A 20,668-nucleotide genomic window follows, 5' to 3' on the forward strand; every position below is an offset into this window, starting at 1 on the left:
TTGGACTGGGGTCTTTGAGGGGGAAATAGCAGGAGAAGGGGTCTGACAACATCATAAGGAGGGCAGTGAAGGTCAGAGACTTGGATGAGCAGCAGAAAATATTTTGGTGAGGCATGGGACGATACTATTCAGAGTCAGGCACAAAGATTTTTAGTTCTGCTAGTTCATTGAATTTTATAAATGTAGGACTGGAAGGAACCTCAATGCATTATCTATCCCAGTTCCCTGCAATGAGGAAGTCCTAAGTATTAATCTAGACCATCTCTGACAGGTGTTTCTCTAACCTGTTCTTAAAAACCTCCAGCAATGGAGATTCTACAACCTCTCTAGGCAATTTGTTACAGTAATTAACTACCCTTAAAGTTAGGAAGTTTTTCTTAATGTCTAACAAATATCCCTTGCTGCAATTTAAGCCCATTACCTCTTCTCCTGTTCTTAGTGTATAAGGAGAACAATTTATCACCCTTTTCTTTATTGTTATCATGCCTCCCCCAGTCTTCTCTTCTCCAGACTAAACAAACCCAGTTTTGTTAATCTTTCCTCATAGGTCATGTTTTCTATACTCTTAATCATGTTTTTTGTTCTCCCCTGGACTTTCTCCAATTTTTCCACATTTTTCCCAAAGTCTGATGCCAAGAACTGGACACAGTACTCCAGCTGAGGTGTTATCAGTTCCCAGTAGAGCAGAATAATTACTTCTCATGTCTTGCTTACGACACTCCTGCTAATACATTCCAGAATGATGTTAGGGGTTGTTGGTTTTTTGCAACAGTACTATATTGTGAACTCATACTTAGTTTGTGATCCACTATAAATCCCAGATCCTTTTCTGCATTACTCATTCCTAGGCAGTCATTTCCCATTTTGTATTTGAACAGTTGGCTAGTGTAGTACTTTGCATTTGTCCCTATTGAATTTCATCCTATTTATTTCAGACCATTTCTTCAGTTTGTCAAGATCATTTTGAATTCTATTTCTGTCCTCCAATGCACTTGATACCAAGCTGGGAGAGGTTGCATCTGCAAACTTTATAAGTGTACTGTCTATGCCATGATACAAATAATTTATGAAGAACAGGACCCAGAACAGAACCCCATGGGACACCACATGATATGCCCTTCCAGCTTCAAGATGAACTATTTATAATTACTCTCTGGGTATGATTTTCCAACCAGTTGTACACCCACCTTATAGTATGTTCATCTAGGCTATATCTCCTTAGTTGCTTATGAGGTCATGTGAGACAGTATCAAAAGCCTCACTAAAACTGAGATCTACTACTTCCCCACATCCACAAGGCTTGTTACCATGTCAAAGAAGGATATTAGGTTGTTTTGATATTGTTGGTGCTTGACAAATCCATGTTCTTCTAGGTGCTTACAAATTGATTGCTTGATTATTTCCTGCATTATCTTTCTGGATACTGAAGTTATGCTGATTGGTCTATAAATCCCCAGGTTGTCCTTATTTCCTTTTTATAGATAGTGTGACAAAGTTCCTCCTCTGCCTTTGTGGGTCCTCCGCTTCTTGGCAGATTTGCTTGCCTCAAAGGTTCACAGCAGCCCTCAGTTTGGCCACTTTTGCTAGTGGCTCAAACCTGCCATCCACTCAGCTAACCTCATCACCGGCCAGCATGGGGAAAACAGAGAACAATCCCCGCAGTCTCTGTGTCCCACCTAGTGGGTCAGGGACAGGCCAGATCCCTTTCCAATTTAGGCGTTCCCTTTTGGCATTTCTCACATACCAGGACAACTCCTCCCGTGTCCGATCAGGAGTTGGGGGGATGGGAGGAACTAAGACCCACCCAGGCCCACCCCCTACCCTTCCAGCCCAGGGCCCTGTGGATAGCAGCTGTCTACAATGTTTCCTGTATCAGCTGCGTGACAGCTACAACTTCCTGGGCTACTTCCCCATAGCCTTCCCCCCCAGCACCTTCTTTATCCTCACTGCAGGTTCTTCCTCCTGAAGCCTGATCATGCTTGAACTCTTCAGTCCTCCAGCAGCACGTCTTCTCACTCCCTGCTCCTTGCGTACTCCCCTACTAACTGACGGGAGGTCCTTTTTAAACCAGGGGTCCAGATTAGCCTGCCTGCCATAATTGATTCTAGAAACTTCTTAATTGGCTCCAGGTCTCTTGATTAGCTCACCTGTCTTAATTGGTTCGAGCAGGTTCCTGATTGCTCTAGGGCATTCCCTGCTGTGGTCACTCAGGGAACAAAACTGTTTATCCAGCGGCCAGTATATTTGCCTTCCACCAGACTCCTGCACCCCACTGGTCTGGGTCTGTCAAAATAGGTAGTATATTTGCCCCTTTTCCAGTACTTTGAGATGTCTCCCATCCTCCACGATTATCTCAGAGATAATCATTAGTGGCTCATAGATGTCTTCAGCTAGTTCCTTAAGTATTCAAAGTAGTATTTCATTATGCCTTGCTGACTTGAAGACATCTAAACTTGTCTAAATAATTCTTAACTTGTTCTTTTCCTATTTTAGACTCAAATCCTCCTCCATTTACACTGATGTTCACTATGCTAATTATCCAATCATTGCTAACCTTTTTGGTGAAATCTGAAACAAAAAGAGTCATTTAACACTTCAGCCATTACTGTGTTTTCTGTTATTGTCTTTCCCTCCTCATTAAGTAATGGGCCTGCTCTGTCCTTGGTCTTCCTTTTGCTTCTAATGTATTTGTAAAATGTTTTCTTGTTACCAGTTTTGTCCTTTGCTACTTTAATCTCGTTTTGTGCTGGGTCTTTCCAATTGTCCTTGCATGCTTTTGTTGTTTTTTTAATATATTTGTTACTTGTAATTTGAGCTAGTTTCCACTTTGTGTATGACTCTTTTTTGAGTTTCAGGTCATTCAAAATCTCCTAGTTGGGGTAGTGTGCTCTTTTGCTCTTAATAATGTTTCTTGAAAAAAAAATTGCCAATTCTCCTGAACATTTTTTCCCGTTAGACTTATTTTCCCACAGTATTTTACCTACCAAATCTCAGAGTTTGCTAAAGTCTCCCTTCTTGAAATCCATTGTTTTTATTCTGCTGCTTTCCCTTCTACCATTCCTTAGAATCATGATCATTTTGTGATCACTTCCCAAGCTGCCTTCCACCTTCCAAATATTAATAAGTTCCTCCCTATTTATCAGAATCATATCTAGACCAGCCTCTCCCCTTTCACCACCTTCAATAAAAAGTTGTCTTCATTGCATTCCAAGAACTTCTTGGATAATCTGTGCCTTGTTGTATTATTTTCCCAACAGAGATCTGCTCAACTGAATTCCACCATCAAGTCTTGTGCTTTGGATGATTTTGTTAGTTGTTCAGAAAAAGCCTCATCCATCTCTTCTTGGTTAGGTGGTCTGTAGTTAGACCCCTACCGTGATGTTACCCTTGTTTTTTTTACCCTTTTGCCATTACCCATAGACTTTCAACAGGTCTGCCTCCACTCCTATCTCAATCTCAGTGCAAATGTTCAGTCCAGTTACAATCCATATAATCCAATTAAATCCATATTACAGTTATGACTACAAGGTTTTGCTCAGGGTAATGATGAAAGTTAAAGCTGTGTTAAGATGAATGAAAGGAAAAAAGTAAAACTGTTTTTCTAGGGAAGAGTTCAGGGATCTGGGGTTATACTACCTAATGAACGTGCCCCAGAGAAAATGGCAGCAGCCGATTTACTAGTGTTGCCATGCTGTGATTAAACCTCAAGAGTATCCACACAGTAGGGAGTCATATCTACCTCTGATCTGAGCACTAACTTTGGAATTACCCTGGGGAAAAAGCTAGGTTTCCACATATGCTGTTTCTAGTGCCTCCTTGCACTTGCTAAACAAAGCACTGGAGCCTACAGAGACAAATATCCACGGACATCCCTTGAGAGTCCACTGTTCCACTATTGCAGAAAGCTGTAATTGGTGACACTGTGGAGCTTGAGATTCTGACATTATAAAGATTGGTTTGCAATGAAAATGACTCCTAGGGGGAATAGGGGATGATTCTGAATCCAAACATCCTTCAACTGTAATCTACTTTGTTCACTTCTTAGAAATACAGGTTTTATTAGGCATTAAGAACCATTATTCTTGAGCTGTTCATGTAACTGTGTACATTTGTGTTTTGGCCAGTAGCACCAACAAACTAACCAGTGTTGCAGTTACTAATAGCCACTTTGAGACAAAGCAAGTAATAAGAGCGATCCCTAATCCCGCCAAATAAATATCCACCCTCTCCTCCCCAAGCTTCCACAAACAGCTATGCAAAGGAATAGGCTTTGCAGCATGCCCAAATGGTCAATTATTTTGTACCAAGGCCAGGAGTATTTGAGAGGCCCTCACAGAGTATACCTTTCCAGCTGCTCCCTTTCTTATAAACAAAGGGAGCTCCAGTTTGACCACCCCTGCTCATCTCAACTGTGACAGAATCTCACCGAGAAAGGTAGTCACTCAAACAAGCAGGTCCAAAGTTTGTAGGTAAAAATTAGAGTTGTCCAGAGAACAATAGTTCCATTTTGCGATAACTTTCAACATTTCTAATGTTTTCACCAAAAGGGAATTGTGTCAAAATGTCCATTTTTGTATCAAAACCTGAGGTTTTTGATTTGGGAAGTTGTTTTGGGTCCATGGCTCTCTGGTCAGAAGTCACAAGAGAGACACACTAGATAGCCTAGTGCCAGGTGTGACAGGATACATTCCCATGTACACACTCTACACAATATTGTAATAATCTTTGTACAAAATATGCCTCTTAAGGTACCATTTGAAAACTCAATTTGCTGGTCAGTATTGTCTTGGTAAATTATGTATGGCAACATTGTAAATGTGAAGTTATTCAATTCTCTAGTACACGTGTTCCAAACCTCACAGCCCTGCCCAAATGTAAGTTGACAAACTGGTCTGCCCTAAACAAAGGAATGTGTGCTCTGCTTAATTTGCATTTAAGTAGTAAACAGTGTCATCAAGCAGGAAGGAAGATGAAGTTCAAACAGCTGAAAAAACCAGCAGTGACTATCCTTCCACATAGACTCTTTGGCTCCTGGTTCTCAGCTGGAAACGTTTTTCAAGAGGTGGACTGAAACTATAAAAAGGAGGGACAAACATCCCAGGGCACCCTTCTCTCTCTCTCTCTGCCTATCCCAATAACTGCACCTGAAGAGATAAAGGAAGCAGGCATTCGACTCCAGGGGAGGGGCCCTGATCTCAGAGTTTGGCCAGTAATCTGCTGGAGCAGTGGTGAGAAACTGTGCTTGAATCGAATATAGTTAGATATTAGTAAACATTTTCTCTTTACTTTTTTTGTAACCATTTCTGATGTTTATGCCTCATTACTTGTCACGTACTAGTAAAATCTATCTCCTTGTAGTTAATACCCAGATATTTCAAATAGTAAAACAAGTGTAACTCCATCTGGGGTAACAAGTTGTGTGCATATTATTCCCTTAAAGGAATAACACACTCAATATATTTGCATGACCAGGAGAGGGCGGGGCAATACAGGACATATATTTCTGGGCGGAAATCGGAGATTGTGAGTGTGTTGGAGTCACTCTATGGTAAACTTTAAGGGTGGTTAGAGCCAAGGTGTGGCTGGCTAGCTGCAGCAGACACACACAGACTGAGCTGAGACTGACTTACACCCAGGAGGCTGTTTGTGAGCAGCAAAGCATTGTAAAGGACACCCCAGGTTAGAGGGCAGGGGTGACATGCTACTCACTGGTCTGGATTCTACCCTAGTATGTCAAAGGTTCAAGTCCCTGTTCTGCCTAATTTGGATTAGAGATTTTCTCAACCTAGATCATTCTGAATCAAACAGAATTTGGGTCTCTAACATACCAGGCTTGCGCCCTAAGCACCAGGTCACAGAGAATCACTCTCTCATTCTGTCATGGCTTCAAGGCTCTCTGGTCAGAAGCAAAGAAAAACCCTAATTCCCCAAATTAGTAAGGAGTGTTCCAACCTGATCTGGTCAGAACCAATAGGCAGGCAGCACAGATTCCAGAGCACTAGAATAAGAACATAGGGATTGCCACATGCTTCAGAATTCTACAGCCAGCAAAGGTGGGATAATCTGCCTCTTATGAGGTCTCATCCTGATTTCTAACAGTTAGTGGGTATCATAAATCCTGAAGCATGAAGATTTTCCAAAACTTTTTTAGCATTAAATAATTAATTCTGACTATTCCTGTTATCAATATAAATGTCCAGTTGCTCTTTAAATCTAGTTAAACTCTTGGCCTTAATGGCTTCATGGGGCAGTGAGTTCCAGAATCTAATTATGCATTAAATGAAAAAAATATTTCCTTTTATCAAATTTGAATTTAACACTTTTTAATTTCATTGAATGTCACCTGGTTCTTGTGTAATGACACAGGTCAAACAGGAGTTCCTAATCCACCTGTGCTACACCATTCATTATTTTATATACTTTCATACTTGATAAAAGTATATAATGTCCCCACTTATTTATCACCTTTCTAAGTAAAGAATCCCAACCTTTTCAATTTTTCATATAGAACGTTGTCATGCTCTAATCCTTCTTGTTGTCTCAGCTTCTGCAATATCCTTTTTAAGATGAGCAAACCAGTATGGCACAGACTATTTTAAAATGAAGGAAAATCACTACTTTATAATGGCATTATAATATTTTCCATATTATTCTCTATCCTGCACCCTAACACAGTTTGCACTTTTGATTGCAGCTGCACATTGAGCAAAAACTTTCACTGAGCTTCCCAGACCTTTTCCTGAGCTGATACTGGGGATTCCACATTTTACAGAGGTTCTAAATTATGTGCTCGCTACCAGATATGCTGTTTTCAGTATTGGCTTCAGTTTGAGTGGATTTAATTTGCTGCTGCACGTAGACAGAATTGCAATAGTCTTATCTTGAAAGGACAAAGTCATAATGGCACCATTTCTGATGCAGATCTTGCTAACAGCGACCTCCTGACTAGATGCATTTAGGAAAAAAAGCTGGTTTGGTCACTGCTGTATCTGATCATCAAAACCAGCAGCTAGAAGTCCAACCGACCCGCTTAGTGACAAATAACAGATACTTAATCAGAGGGACCTATAAACATCTCTGCCTTTGTCCAATCTACCATATCAACCAACCCTCAGGCTTTTCTGCAGCTTTTCTCAGTCTGCTTGCTCTCATCTAGGCCTACACTGCTGACACAGGCTGTGAGAGATGCACCACTGCACCCTCCAAGTCATACATAAAGGTAAGAGAGCTGGATGGCACCAGTTTATTGCAAACACTAATCCATGCCTCCTTGATGACCCTCCAAAAGAGCTCCATGTACACCTGGAACAACTAACACAGCTTTATTTAGAGGGCCATGACAGCACAACCATAGTACTATTTGTAAAAAGAAAAGGAGGACTTGTGGCACCTTAGAGACTAACCAATTTATTTGAGCATGAGCTTTCGTGAGCTACAGCTCACTTCATCGGATGCATCCACGGTATGCATCCGATGAAGTGAGCTGTAGCTCACGAAAGCTCATGCTCAAATAAATTGGTTAATCTCTAAGGTGCCACAAGTCCTCCTTTTCTTTTTGCGAATACAGACTAACACGGCTGCTACTCTGAGTACTATTTGTGGCACTTTCACAAAGACAGATTTTTGGCTACATGTAGGTTTCCATGCAGCTTCTTAAAAAAGTATTGCGGGCTCCATTTTCAAGCGATTAATGATTTTAGGTCCCCATCTTCAGATACCTTAGAGAGACATGCTTATCTGAAAATGTTAAGCAGCTGCCCAAAAATCACTAGAAACTTTTGAAAATGTAGGCCTGAGTGATTTTTTTTCTACAGAGCAACCTGAAAGCCTATTTTCTTACATTTTGCTTCTAGTTTTGCAGTTACGTGACCATGCACATGTCACACTTTAAATTAGAAGTACAGGTTGTGAAAAGACAATAGATACATAGCATGTTTTGTTGTCCCTCAGGGAACATTCAGTCACTAAGGTCTGAATGAACTTAGATCAAAAGTCTTATAGCACACTGTACTGTTGCTCATGAAGGAAATGAAAAAACCTCAACAAAAGAGTTAATTTAAAAAAAAAAAGGTAGCCAATCCTTGAGCTAAATTTTTTCATAAATGCTGTGGAGTTTTAATTAAAAAAAAAACCTAAATGATTTTTCCCTTTAAAGCAGATTTGTGTAACTTCATTTTTTATATTTTCCAGCCAGTTTACAATTTTCCAGTTGATTGAATAAGCCAAAAGGACACCTTATTTATTATGCATTCTATCAACAAGAAAATGTTCCAAATGCATCCTTCTCAAAATGCAGGTTTTAGAACTTCTTTTTTGATGCCTACACAGTTAATCTACTGCTTACACACATACATTTTGGGCTCCTTGCATCGGCTCTGCTTGTATTCACCTGTCATAAATATAAAAGGAAGGGTAAACCCCTTTGAAATCCCTCCTGGCCAGGAGAAAGCTCCTCTCACCTGTAAAGGGTTAAGAAGCTAAAGGTAACCTCGCTGGCACCTGACCAAAATGACCAATGAGGAGACAAGATACTTTCAAAAGCTGGGAGGAGGGAGAGAAACAAAGGGTCTGTGTCAGTCTGTATGCTGGTCTTTGCCAGGGATAGACCAGGAATGGAGTCTTAGAACTTTTAGTAAGTAATCTAGCTAGGTATGTGTTAGATTATGATTTCTTTAAATGGCTGAGAAAAGAATTGTGCTGAATAGAATAACTATTTCTGACTGTGTATCTTTTTTGTAACTTAAGGTTTTGCCTAGAGGGGTTCTCTATGTTTTTGAATCTAATTACCCTGTAAGATATCTACCATCCTGATTTTACAGGGGGGATTTCTTTATTTCTATTTACTTCTATTTTTTTATTAAAAGTCTTCTTGTAAAAAACTGAATGCTTTTTCATTGTTCTCAGATCCAAGGGTTTGGGTCTGTGGTCACCTATGCAAATTGGTGAGGCTTTTTATCCAACATTTCCCAGGAAAGGGGGGGTGCAAGTGTTGGGAGGATTGTTCATTGTTCTTAAGATCCAAGGGTCTGGGTCTGTAGTCACCTAGGCAAATTGGTGAGGCTTTTTACCAAACCTTGTCCAGGAAGTGGGGTGCAAGGTTTGGGAAGTAATTTGGGGGGAAGGACGCGTCCAAACAGCTCTTCCCCAGTAACCAGTATTAGTTTGGTGGTGGTAGCGGCCAGTCCAAGGACAACGGGGGAAATATTTTGTACCTTGGGGAAGTTTTTGACCTAAGCTGGTAAAGATAAGCTTAGGAGGTTTTTCATGCAGGTCCCCACATCTGTACCCTAGAGTTCAGAGTGGGGGAGGAACCTTGACATCACCAAAAGTGCTTGTGTTGCTGCATGGTGTTATTAAACAGTATTCTTGTCAGCAAGTTAAAGAAGAATGGGCTGGATGGATGCACTACAAGGTGGGTAGAAAGTTGGCTAGATTGTCGGGCTCAACGGGTAGCGATCAATGGCTCCATGTCTAGTTGGCAGCTGGTGTCAAGTGGAGTGCCCCAAGGGTCGGTCCTGGGGCCAGTTTTGTTCAATATCTTCATTAATGATCTGGAGGATGGTGTGGATTGCACCCTCAGCAAGTTTGCGGATGACACTAAACTGGAAGGAGTGGTAGATACGCTGGAGGTTAGGGATGGGATACAGAGGGACCTAGACAAATTGGAAGATTGGGCCAAAAGAAATCTGATGAGGTTCAAGAAGGACAAGTGCAGAGTCCTGCACTTAGGATGGAAGAATCCCATGCACCGCTACAGACTAGGGACCGAATGGCTAGGCAGCAGTTCTGCAGAGAAGGACCTGGGGTGACAGTGGACGAGAAGCTGGATATGAGTCAACAGTGTGCCTTTGTTGCCAAGAAGGCCAATGGCATTTTGGGGTGTATAAGTAGGGGCATTGCCAGCAGATCGAGGGACGTGATCATTCCCCTCTATTCAACACTGGTGAGGCCTCATCTGGAGTACTGTGTCCAGTTTTGGGCCCCACACTACAAGAAGGATGTGGAGAAATTGGAGAGAGTCCAGCGAAGGGCAACAAAAACGATTAGAGGTCTGGAACACATGACTTATGAGGAGAGGCTGAGGAAACTGGGATTGTTTAGTCTACGGAAGAGAAGAATGAGGGGGGATTTGATAGCTGCTTTTAACTACCTGAAAGGTGGATCCAAAGAGGATGGATCTAGACTATTCTCAGTGATAGTATATGACAGGACAAGGAGTAATGGTCTCAAGTTGCAGTGGGGGAGATTTAGGTTGGATATTAGGAAAAACTCTTTCACTAGGAGGGTGGTGAAACACTGGAATGCGTTACCTAGGGAGGTGGTGGAATCCCCTTCCTTAGGGGTTTTTAAGGTCAGGCTTGACAAGGCCCTGGCTGGGATGATTTAGTTGGGGATTGGTCCTGCTTTGAGCAGGGGGTTGGACTAGATGACCTCCAGAGGTCCCTTCCAACTCTGTTATTCTAGGATTTTATGCATATTATGCATAGTGGGGCAGAAGCAAGCTGTGCTGGGATGACTGGGACTGTGAGGTCAAGTTCCCAAACACCTTTCTCCATCCCATAATGCCATCCCTAGCCCATAATTTTTTAACCTACTTGTAAAATCCCAATAACCCACATGGGACTTGACTTTGCATGAAGCATGGATCCTACACAACTCTGCACTATTGCCATGGCTGTTGCAAGCACTGGCTGCACAATCCTCTGGTAGTTGCAGAGCCCCAAGAAGAGCCATAGGGAACATGATGATTTCCTGGAGGACTGATTTCTGTGGGATATAGCAAGAACTAAGTGAAAGTTGTTGGTGTTCATCGAGCAGCAGCAGATGGTGGAGCATCACTTCTGGGCCCAAGACCACCTTGCTTCAGGATACATAAGCTGAAAGGGCTATTTTTCTAGGGTATGAGCCTTGGAGGATTACAGGGGACACTTCAACATCAATGTTGGCTGGTAAGGAAAAGTGCATGATGCTTGAATCTTTAAGAATACAGGGCTGCTCAGAAACCTAGAAGCCAGGACTTTCTTTCCCAATTGGCAGATTGCTATTGGCGACGTTGAAATTCCAGTCATGATCTTGGGGGACCCAGCCTGCCCCTTGCTCATGAAGCTGTACACCAGCCACTTCAACAGCACCAAGGGAAGATTCAGCTACTGGCATAGAACTGAATGTGCTTTTGGTAGATTAAACAACACGATTGGATCTCTGAGAAAAATATCCCAGTGGTTATAGCTGCCTGCTTTGTCCTGTGCATAGCAAAAGGGGGAAAGGTGCTGCCAGGGTAGAGGGCAGACGTGGAGCAGATGAATTTGACCAGCCAGACTCAAAGCCGATTAGGAGAGCTCAACCTGGAGTTATACAGTTCAGGGAGGCTTTGAAAGAGCACTTAAATAGTGACCCACAATAGTGCACGGTGGCATACTGAGCTCTACCTGGCCCTGCAGTTTGGAGGCCTGTTAGCAAATGCGTGGTGCTTGGTGTACATCTACGAATATAGCACTGGCAACGCACCTATCAGTTGTTTAGTGCTTGCTGTACATTTATGGATTATTACACTATCCCTGATCCTCCCAGTTGTGTCATACTGTATAATAACCAGAGGTGGGTGCTCTCCCTACCACTAGTCAGGGTGAATCATATGTTATGAACTAATAAAGATGAATTATTCTCCAAACAAATGTTTTTTTGATAAGAAACACTCAAAATTCTGTGCAAGTTGAAAGCAAATACATTACAACCTTAATCAATTTATGCAACAGAGCTTAAAGGAGGGGAAAGAATGTTCATGTCCATTTTAGCTGCACATACACGGACATGTGAGAGTCACAGTTAATGTATGTGAAGCTGTGATAGGGGTAGGGATGCGGCCCTCATGCGATCTGGCATTTTGATGTCAGGGGGCGCTGTGTTGGGAGGTGCTGCAGTGGAATTCTCCATGGACGGCAAAGGGAGGTGAGCCCATGATTGCAGAATGTGTAGGTCCACAAGAGTCTGCAGCATCAGTGTTTGCTGCCAGAGAAGCCCCTTTATGCTCTGGTGCATGGCCCAGCAGGAAAAGAAGAGGGACTTTCTCCATACAGTCTGCAGTGTTCACCCTCCAGCCTCTCCGCTCATGCTCCAATGCAGCACTAGTTTGCAGGATCTCACTGAACATGTCCTCCCGAGTCCTCTTCTTTCTTCTCATCTGGCTCACCCATTCTGTAGGTGTGGAGGGGGAACCTCTCAAGGCTGCAATGGTTGCAGATAAAACACACAGACATACCACTGTCAGTATTGTGACAATGAAGAGTGAAAGTTAAGCTTCAGAACTCCTTTCTCTTGCTCCCCGACAGTTTTAAATAAGACATGCTTTTTGACGCTTCTTCTCTGAAATACCTGTGCTTGGCACGACACACAGCATCAGCCGGTGGTGTATATGGCCTACCAGGGGTAAAGAAAATGAAGAGGAAATTGCTCAGTTGCATGAAACTATGGAGTACAAATCAATGGTGCTGCATATTTGGCACAGTTTTCCACAGGCAATGGTAGTTTTAGCTGATACCTCCCACCCCAGAGTAAAAGACAGAAAAAGCACAGCTGCTTCTGGCACCCCAAAGTTGCCCAGGCCCTGTATGCCTGTGTACTTCAATGGTCCCTGTTGAAGTTCTCGCCAACTGGCATAGGAAAGTCTCCTCCCCTGGAGGAAAAAATAAGGCTGCCATCTCTAGAAACCTTCAGAGGAAAATTGCAGAGTACCTCCAGGGAGTTTCATTGAGATGTTTCAGAAGGATTCAAGGGCCATTCCTGTGTACCTAAACAAACTGCTCTGCATGCCCCTGCCCCTTGCCTAACTTTACAGGGGAATGAAAAACCAGATATCAATTCTAGCTCTGTTTGTTGTACTGCTACCTCTTCTAGTATGAGTAAAGTCAATAGCTGTGTTCTGCTAAGTTGGGGGCATGGTCACTGGAATGGGAAATAAATGTACACATGTACCTGAGGTTCCTTCCTCTGCATCAGGCTCGCCTGTGCTCAATTGCCAGGATGGACTCAACTGCAGTAGAGTCTCAAACAGGTCCTGGCTTGCCGCACAGCTGCCCCCTCCCCGCCCCGGTTGCACGTCCACCGTCCTCATCCTTCTCTACCTCCTCCTTGTCCTTGCTGCTATTCACAGCAGGGACCTATGACTTGGGCTTCTCAGAGGTATCCATAGTGATCTGCGGGGTAGTGGCGGGGTCTCTGCCAAGTATGTCATGCAGCTCTTTGTAAAAATGGCAGTTCTGTGGCTTGGCACTAAATCAACTGTTGGCCTCCGTGGCTTTCTGATATGCTTACCACAGTTCCTTTGCTTTCATATGACACTGCTGCTGATCCCTGTTAGTGCCTCTTCTTCTGCATCCCCTGTGCAATCTGCTCGTAGATGTCCACATTTCTGGGGCAGCTCCACACCTGCCCTTGGAGAGCCTCTTCTCCCCACAGGTCCAGGAGATCAAATATCTCCTATCTACTCCTCGACAGAGTGTATCCGGAGCATGTAGCTGGCATGGTCAGCTGGGCAGTAGTGCACAACAATGGAGAGCTGCTAGGTGTGCACGCCAAGCTAGACAATCAGGAAAAGGCATTTCAAAAATATTCAGCGTTTTAAAAGGGGGAGGCTTCCAGTCTCTGTGACCCCTGAGCAGCAAGGTTCACAACTGCGACCAGAGCAGTCAGAGATGGGCATCGTGGGATAGATTCTAGAGGATCGTTTGGGTCAATATAGGTAACACAGTGTCTACATCTGTGTCGTGTCAACCTCAATACATTGACCATGGCTCAGCACCGCTCAGGGAAGTGGTGTTACTATGTTAGAGTAATGGAGCGCTTACATCAGTGTTAAACAAATTTAAGTGTAGACATATGCACAACTAAGTGAATGAAAAGATGCTTACATCAACCTAACTTTGTAAAGCAGTCTAGGCCTCAGCAATATTTTTTTAAAAGACATGTTTTAATAGCTGTGCAAGAAGACTTAAGTCAGTACGTTACTACCTTAAGTGATTTGTTCAAATCTCTCAGTAAGCCAGTAACAAAAGCAATAAATAGAAACCAGTCATCCTGATGCCAGTTTCTTTGCTCTGACCACTAGACAGCAACACCACCTCCTTTACCAAGAAAGCTATGTGGGTGGGAAAAATTTAAATCTATTCTTCTTCCTGTCATAGAATCATAGAATATCAGGGTTGGAAGGGACCCCTGAAGGTCATCTAGTCCAACCCCCTGCTCGAAGCAGGACCAATTCCCAGTTAAATCATCCCAGCCAGGGCTTTGTCAAGCCTGACCTTAAAAACTTCCAAGGAAGGAGATTCCACCACCTCCCTAGGCAACGCATTCCAGTGTTTCACCACCCTCTTAGTGAAAAAGTTTTTCCTAATATCCAATCTAAACCTCCCCCACTGCAACTTGAGGCCATTACTCCTCGTTCTGTCATCTGCTACCATTGAGAACAGTCTAGAGCCATCCTCTTTGGAACCCCCTTTCAGGTAGTTGAAAGCAGCTATCAAATCCCCCCTCATTCTTCTCTTCTGCAGGCTAAACAATCCCAGCTCCCTCAGCCTCTCCTCATAAGTCATGTGTTCTAGACCCCTAATCATTTTTGTTGCCCTTCGCTGGACTCTCTCCAATTTATCCACATCCTTCTTGTAGTGTGGGGCCCAAAACTGGACACAGTACTCCAGATGAGGCCTCACCAATGTCGAATAGAGGGGGACGATCACGTCCCTCGATCTGCTCGCTATGCCCCTACTTATACATCCCAAAATGCCATTGGCCTTCTTGGCAACAAGGGCACACTGCTGACTCATATCCAGCTTCTCGTCCACTGTCACCCCTAGGTCCTTTTCCGCAGAACTGCTGCCTAGCCATTCGGTCCCTAGTCTGTAGCGGTGCATTGGATTCTTCCGTCCTAAGTGCAGGACCCTGTCATTTTCACGAGTGAGAGATGTTGAATTAATACCTTCTCCAGTGCAGAGAGAACATAAGAGACAGAAAAAAACCTTCTATAGAGCCCAATCACACCACCATTACATTATTTCCTCCCAAATCAAATAGCAGTCTGCCATTATCTTTTCAAACAAATTCCCTGAGTTTCAGCTTTAGTGTACAAACTTTTGGGTTCCGGGAAGCATTTTTATTTTGAAGTCAAAAGTCATTTACACCAACTGAGGATCTGGCCATTATTAAAACAAGAGCTTTCAATTGAATTCACAAGGACCTGAGCCGAATTCCTGTGCCACCCAAAAGAGATTCCAGTTGCACTCCTTTCCACTCTTAGCAGGTAGGAGTAAATATTTCAAATCTGGCACTGAACAAATTAAGTGTAGGTTAGAAAAATGTCTCAGTTAATCACCGATTTTGTCAAGAATATAATATGAATTATAGTGGGAAATAATTTTGGTAGTTTCCCTGTTTGAATTGTAAAAATAAATACATTTAAAAAGCCTTCATATTTCCTTTAGTTTGCACAGGCCTTACAGATGCATTCTGCTGGGACCCTGTTCCACCTCCTTTCTTGCAGCATCAATTTGATTCTTTTATGCTGGATGTAATGTTGTGATTGGATTTCTACCAACATATTCAGAAGAGCCAAAGAGCTGATTGAAAATATGACTTTTTCTTATTGAAAGCAGATAACAGCATTCAAAATGCCATTGTTCACTGCTTCTCATAGCACCAACCTCAGCTGCAAAGTAATTGTACCCAGACCTGGTCACAAAGGAGAAAATATTGCATAAACTTTTATCTGCCTGTATGAACACATCCACACCTCTTCTTCTATTTCATTCCTTCAGCCAATGGATAGAGGTGATTTACTGATTGAATCACTGAGTCCTCAAAAATCTCTCTTAGTCAAAGACCTTCATTGGTGTCTCAGTTAATTGATCTGGGCAGGTGTTCTGTGGCTGCTAAGCATTTCCATTTTCTTGAAGCTAATACATTTTGTTCATTTTACCTGCTGTTGCCATCCAGACCGGAGTAGCTCTGTAATCCAACCATTCTTGTTTTCCCTTACAACACCACTGATTTTCTGTTTGATGCTAATCTTGATAGATTGTTTCCTTGTGCCATTCAGTAGCTCAGTGGCAGCCTATCACAATGTAAGCTCTTCTCTTCATTTATTTCTAAAGTAACTCCTTTTATTTTTACAGGTTTCAGAGCAACAGCCATGTTAGTCTGTATTCACAAAAAGAAAAGGAGTACTTGTAGCACCTTAGAAACTAACCAATTTGAGCATAAGCTTTCGTGAGCTACAGCTCACTTCATCGGATGCATACTGTGGAAAATACAGAAGATGTTTTTATACACACAGACCATGAAAAAATGGTTGTTTATCACTTTAGATAAGCTATTACCAGCAGGAGAGTAGGGTGGGGGGAGAGAAAACCTTCTGTAGTGATAAACACCCATTTTTTCATGGTCTGTGTGTATAAAAACATCTTCTGTATTTTCCACAGTATGCATCCGATGAAGTGAGCTGTAGCTCACGAAAGCTTATGCTCAAATAAATTGGTTAGTCTAAGGTGCCACAAGTACTCCTTTCCTTTTATTTTGGCACTTATGTTATCAGGTGGCATGAGGCTTGTCCTGAATGACAAATTAGAGATGACCAAAGACCAGCTGCATTTATTTTCATTTCACTGTTTGAAATTCCTCAGTTTACATAGTCTCTCTCCCCACCCACAAACACTACAAAGAAATAAGACTGGGGTCCATGGGAGAATAGGGAATTCAAGTATTCCAATGGAGCTGCAGAAAGAAAATCGGTATTCAAAAGACGAACACACCTGCACTAGAAACATTCCATTTGTTAATCAGAGACCCCCTCCCCTCTTTAAATAGACAATAGCTTGGGCATTCAGCAGGGATGTAGCAGGCCCAAATTCAAATCCCTACTCTGCCTGATTCGGAGGACAGATTGGAACCTGGGTGCCCAAACCACCACGCTAGTGGCTATTCTAGTGTGGGAGGGACTCGCTCATGCAATTCTATCCTGGACCTGAAAATGATTTGGTAAAACCCATACATTTCTATAAAATGTTTCAGTTTTGACAAATCAGCATTTTCTGCTGAAAAAAAATATGAAAAAAATATGAAATAAATCCCAACCAGCTGTCTATAAAACTACAGACTATTATAAATGAGAGCAGTTTTATTTTATGTGAAATTCAGAGGCTGAAAATTACAGTTGAATAAAACTGAAGTATTATCTGGATTGTTTTCCAGATCAGAGTGACCGGTCTGATCATCTACTTCTAACTTCTCTTTAGCTTATGATCGGAGCATTTTGTGACACGGTGAGGGAAGGATGCTCTGTAACCACTTGTGCTGAATAACGAATGCTGAATAATTTGTAAAGTTACTGAAATAAAAGCTCTGTGCACGGTTAGCTTCCCGCACAGCTGAATGTAGCACATGGGAGCTGCAAGCACAGAGGGATGGCTAGAGACATTATCTATTTACAACGGCCTCCATTTCTACCGCATTGGAGCACCGCACTATCTTTAACGTTATCCCCACAACACCCTTCTGAGGAAGGCAGGTTCTAGTACTCACGTTTTACAGATTGGGAATAGAGGCACGGAGAGACTGAATGAATTACCGAAGATGCCACAGGAAGCCTAGCGCAGAGCAAAGAATTGAACTGAATCTTAGGCCAGTACCTTAACCATTAAAATATCCTCCCTTTCATGAAAGCACACTCTTTAATTACCAGTGAAAGGCAGTGGCTAGCCTTTAGAATACATTGCAACAAACTACTCATGCCAATTAAAGGCCCAGGTTCTGGGTTACACTGCAGCCACTTTGCAACCCAACCCTGCTTTGCAAAGACCGCAACTGATAGTATAGAAATGACATAGGGGACATGGCTTGGGAAAAAGGGATGTGGCCAGGACATCTTCATGCACAATACCTTGAGACCATTGCCAACTGATGCAAATTAGAGAAGATTTTGAAAGTCAAAAAAATAAATTCAAATCCCAGCCAAAATCACCAAGTGTGTCTGGTTTCAACTCTGAGATGCACAATATTTCTACAGGAAGTCACAGAACAGCCCAGGCTGACTCAAAATCTAGTCTAGGTTTGCCTGCATGTCCTTTGAACCATTTGGCAAGCCTGAATCAAGTTTCAGGTTGGTAATGAAACCCCAAAGCAAGTGAAACACGTTTCAGAATTATTTAGTCGAGTTCTTCACACATCTCTACTATCAATTTCATGGCCTACCATGTTAAAATCAAAATACAATTGCTGAGATTCTATACTGTTTTATAGCATTCTTCTACTCTGTTTCACACAATTCTCTGCAGTCAATTCTACTTTTCTCCCTGAAGTAGTTCAGTCTGGCTTTTCAAATTTCCTGATTGATTCAATTTTTTCCACTGAATTAAAAATTATGAAGGCTGTTAAAGGGGCCCTATATATCATTCAGTGCAGACATCTCCTTTATGTGTGATGTACTTCATTAATTTTTGTCTTGATTTGCAAGATTGATACGTATCTTGGCATTTGACAATTTGAGACGCTTCACTGGAATCCTAGACCTGACAAATTTATCGCTGCTTATTGTTAATTGTCATTTCATTCTGAACGTCAGAGCCTTGGGACATTTGTCTATTTGCTGCCACAATTTCCTCCTTTACAGATTTGTAATAGAACCAAATTCATTTCATTTATGGTGTAAATGTCCGTCAGTAATGTACAATAATAATAACAACAAATACCTAGGTCTTATATCATGCTTTTCCTTGTAGATCCCAAAGCACATCACAATCTTTAATGCATTTATCCTCCCCAAACTCCTGTGAAGTAGGGAAGTGCTATTATCCCCATTTTTACAAATTGGAAACTGAGGCACCGAGAGGCACTAGTTACATTTATTCTATAGCATTTCAATGGAAAATGAAAGAGGAAGGTCAATTGAGGTTATTCCTTCTTCTCAAGGTAATTTTGATAAAAATACAATCTTAAATATTTTAACAATTCATACTTAAAGGACTGATTTACACATTTGTCAGTTTGAGTCATAGTAAACAAAAAACTTTACGGAGGCTGCATAACTAGGGGATAATGTTTATTAGTAAATATATGTATTCTGGTTCAATGGTATTATGTTTCTGAGGAACGGAACTGTTTGGGTTCACTTTTAATTTACCCAAAGTTACAAGGCAGGCATTGACCTTATTGGTCTGGGTGATCCCCAAAATGTTAGAGAGATACATAATATTTACCTTTATGGCATGAATAATGGTAAGCATTTTGAAGATGAAAAGCACAGTAAAAGTGCTAAATATTATTTGGAAGATATCTAAAAGCTAATACTGTACCACTGATTATCTTATTAAAAAGCTGTGATCATGTATGCTGGTGTGTTACTGCAATATGTATGTGATAATTGTGTTTGTTTGGCTGGAACAGCATAAGCTTTATGAAGTTAAACATTTTGATAAACACCAACTATATAGGGACAGAGTCCGTTCTCTCATATCCCGGTGTAAATGCATATTAATTGCACTGAAGTCTATGGAATTATTCTAGCTGTACACCGGTGTGACTGAGAGCTGAGTGTAGCCCACAGTAGGTTTTTTATAGTATATTTTTGGTTTTACACATCTCAATGAGGCATGCCCACATCCCAATCAGGAGAAGATTAATGAGTCCCTCTGGGCTCAACCAATACTAAATAGGCACACTTGCAGAGCCTGCTCCAGCTGGAGGAAGCCAGCTTCAAAAGGAGAGCTTCTCACAGAAAGGAGTTGTAAAAGAAACAGTTGATTACCTGATATGGGAATGTTCCCAGGAAAGACAGATTCTTTATGAAGAATTCAGATGCTTTAAAGTGACAGAATATACCATGAGGGGTTCAGTGAGAGTACTGGGAAAGTAAGGTAACATTTAAAAAGGTCTACTATGTTTTTTAAAGAATATAGAACAGGGTAAGACAGCATGAATGTACAAGGAATATAGTAGGTGGTGGTTACTCAGTAGATGAGTATAATTCACCATAAAGCAGCAGCAGAAGAATGAAGAGTTGGCAACCAGAAGGAAAGCAGTTGTGCTTGAGAAGGAGTTGACTCTTGCTACAGAACCACTGAGACAGAAACAGCTAGCAAGCCTCTGTCACTCACAAAGACTTAACAGATCTCGGGCAAGCTGGTCACCATGGCCAGGGATCGAAGATAAAGCACAACCTAGGGTCCAGCCATGCCGGACTGCTATAAACAAACCAGACCGTTATAGACAACTCAGAAATGGAACAGTCCCACAGAAAGAACCTAGAAAGGCTGAAGTAAGTTTCCCAAGCAGGGAAAGGGCTTTGGAAGGAGAAGAGACTTTGAAACTGCCTGAGCGTGATCCCAGAGAAAGGCCCAGCCTATCTCACACACACACACACACACTTAAGACACAAAATACACAGGGAATATGTACAATATGGCTCTAATTCTCCTCTATGTTATATTCTTTTTATGGTGGTATAACTCTATTGACTTCAGTGATGTCCCAGCAGTGTAAAGTCATTACAACTGAGGGGCAAAGTAGGCTCTTTACTTTCTGGATCTGATTAGGTCTGATTCTGATGTGACCTTTACAATGGTGTAAAGCAAGAGGACCTTGACTGAAATCAGTGGAATTACACTAGAATAAAACCAGCATGAGT

This window comes from Eretmochelys imbricata, chromosome 3, assembly GCF_965152235.1.
Source record: "Eretmochelys imbricata isolate rEreImb1 chromosome 3, rEreImb1.hap1, whole genome shotgun sequence".
In the NCBI taxonomy this organism is placed as follows: domain Eukaryota; kingdom Metazoa; phylum Chordata; order Testudines; family Cheloniidae; genus Eretmochelys; species Eretmochelys imbricata.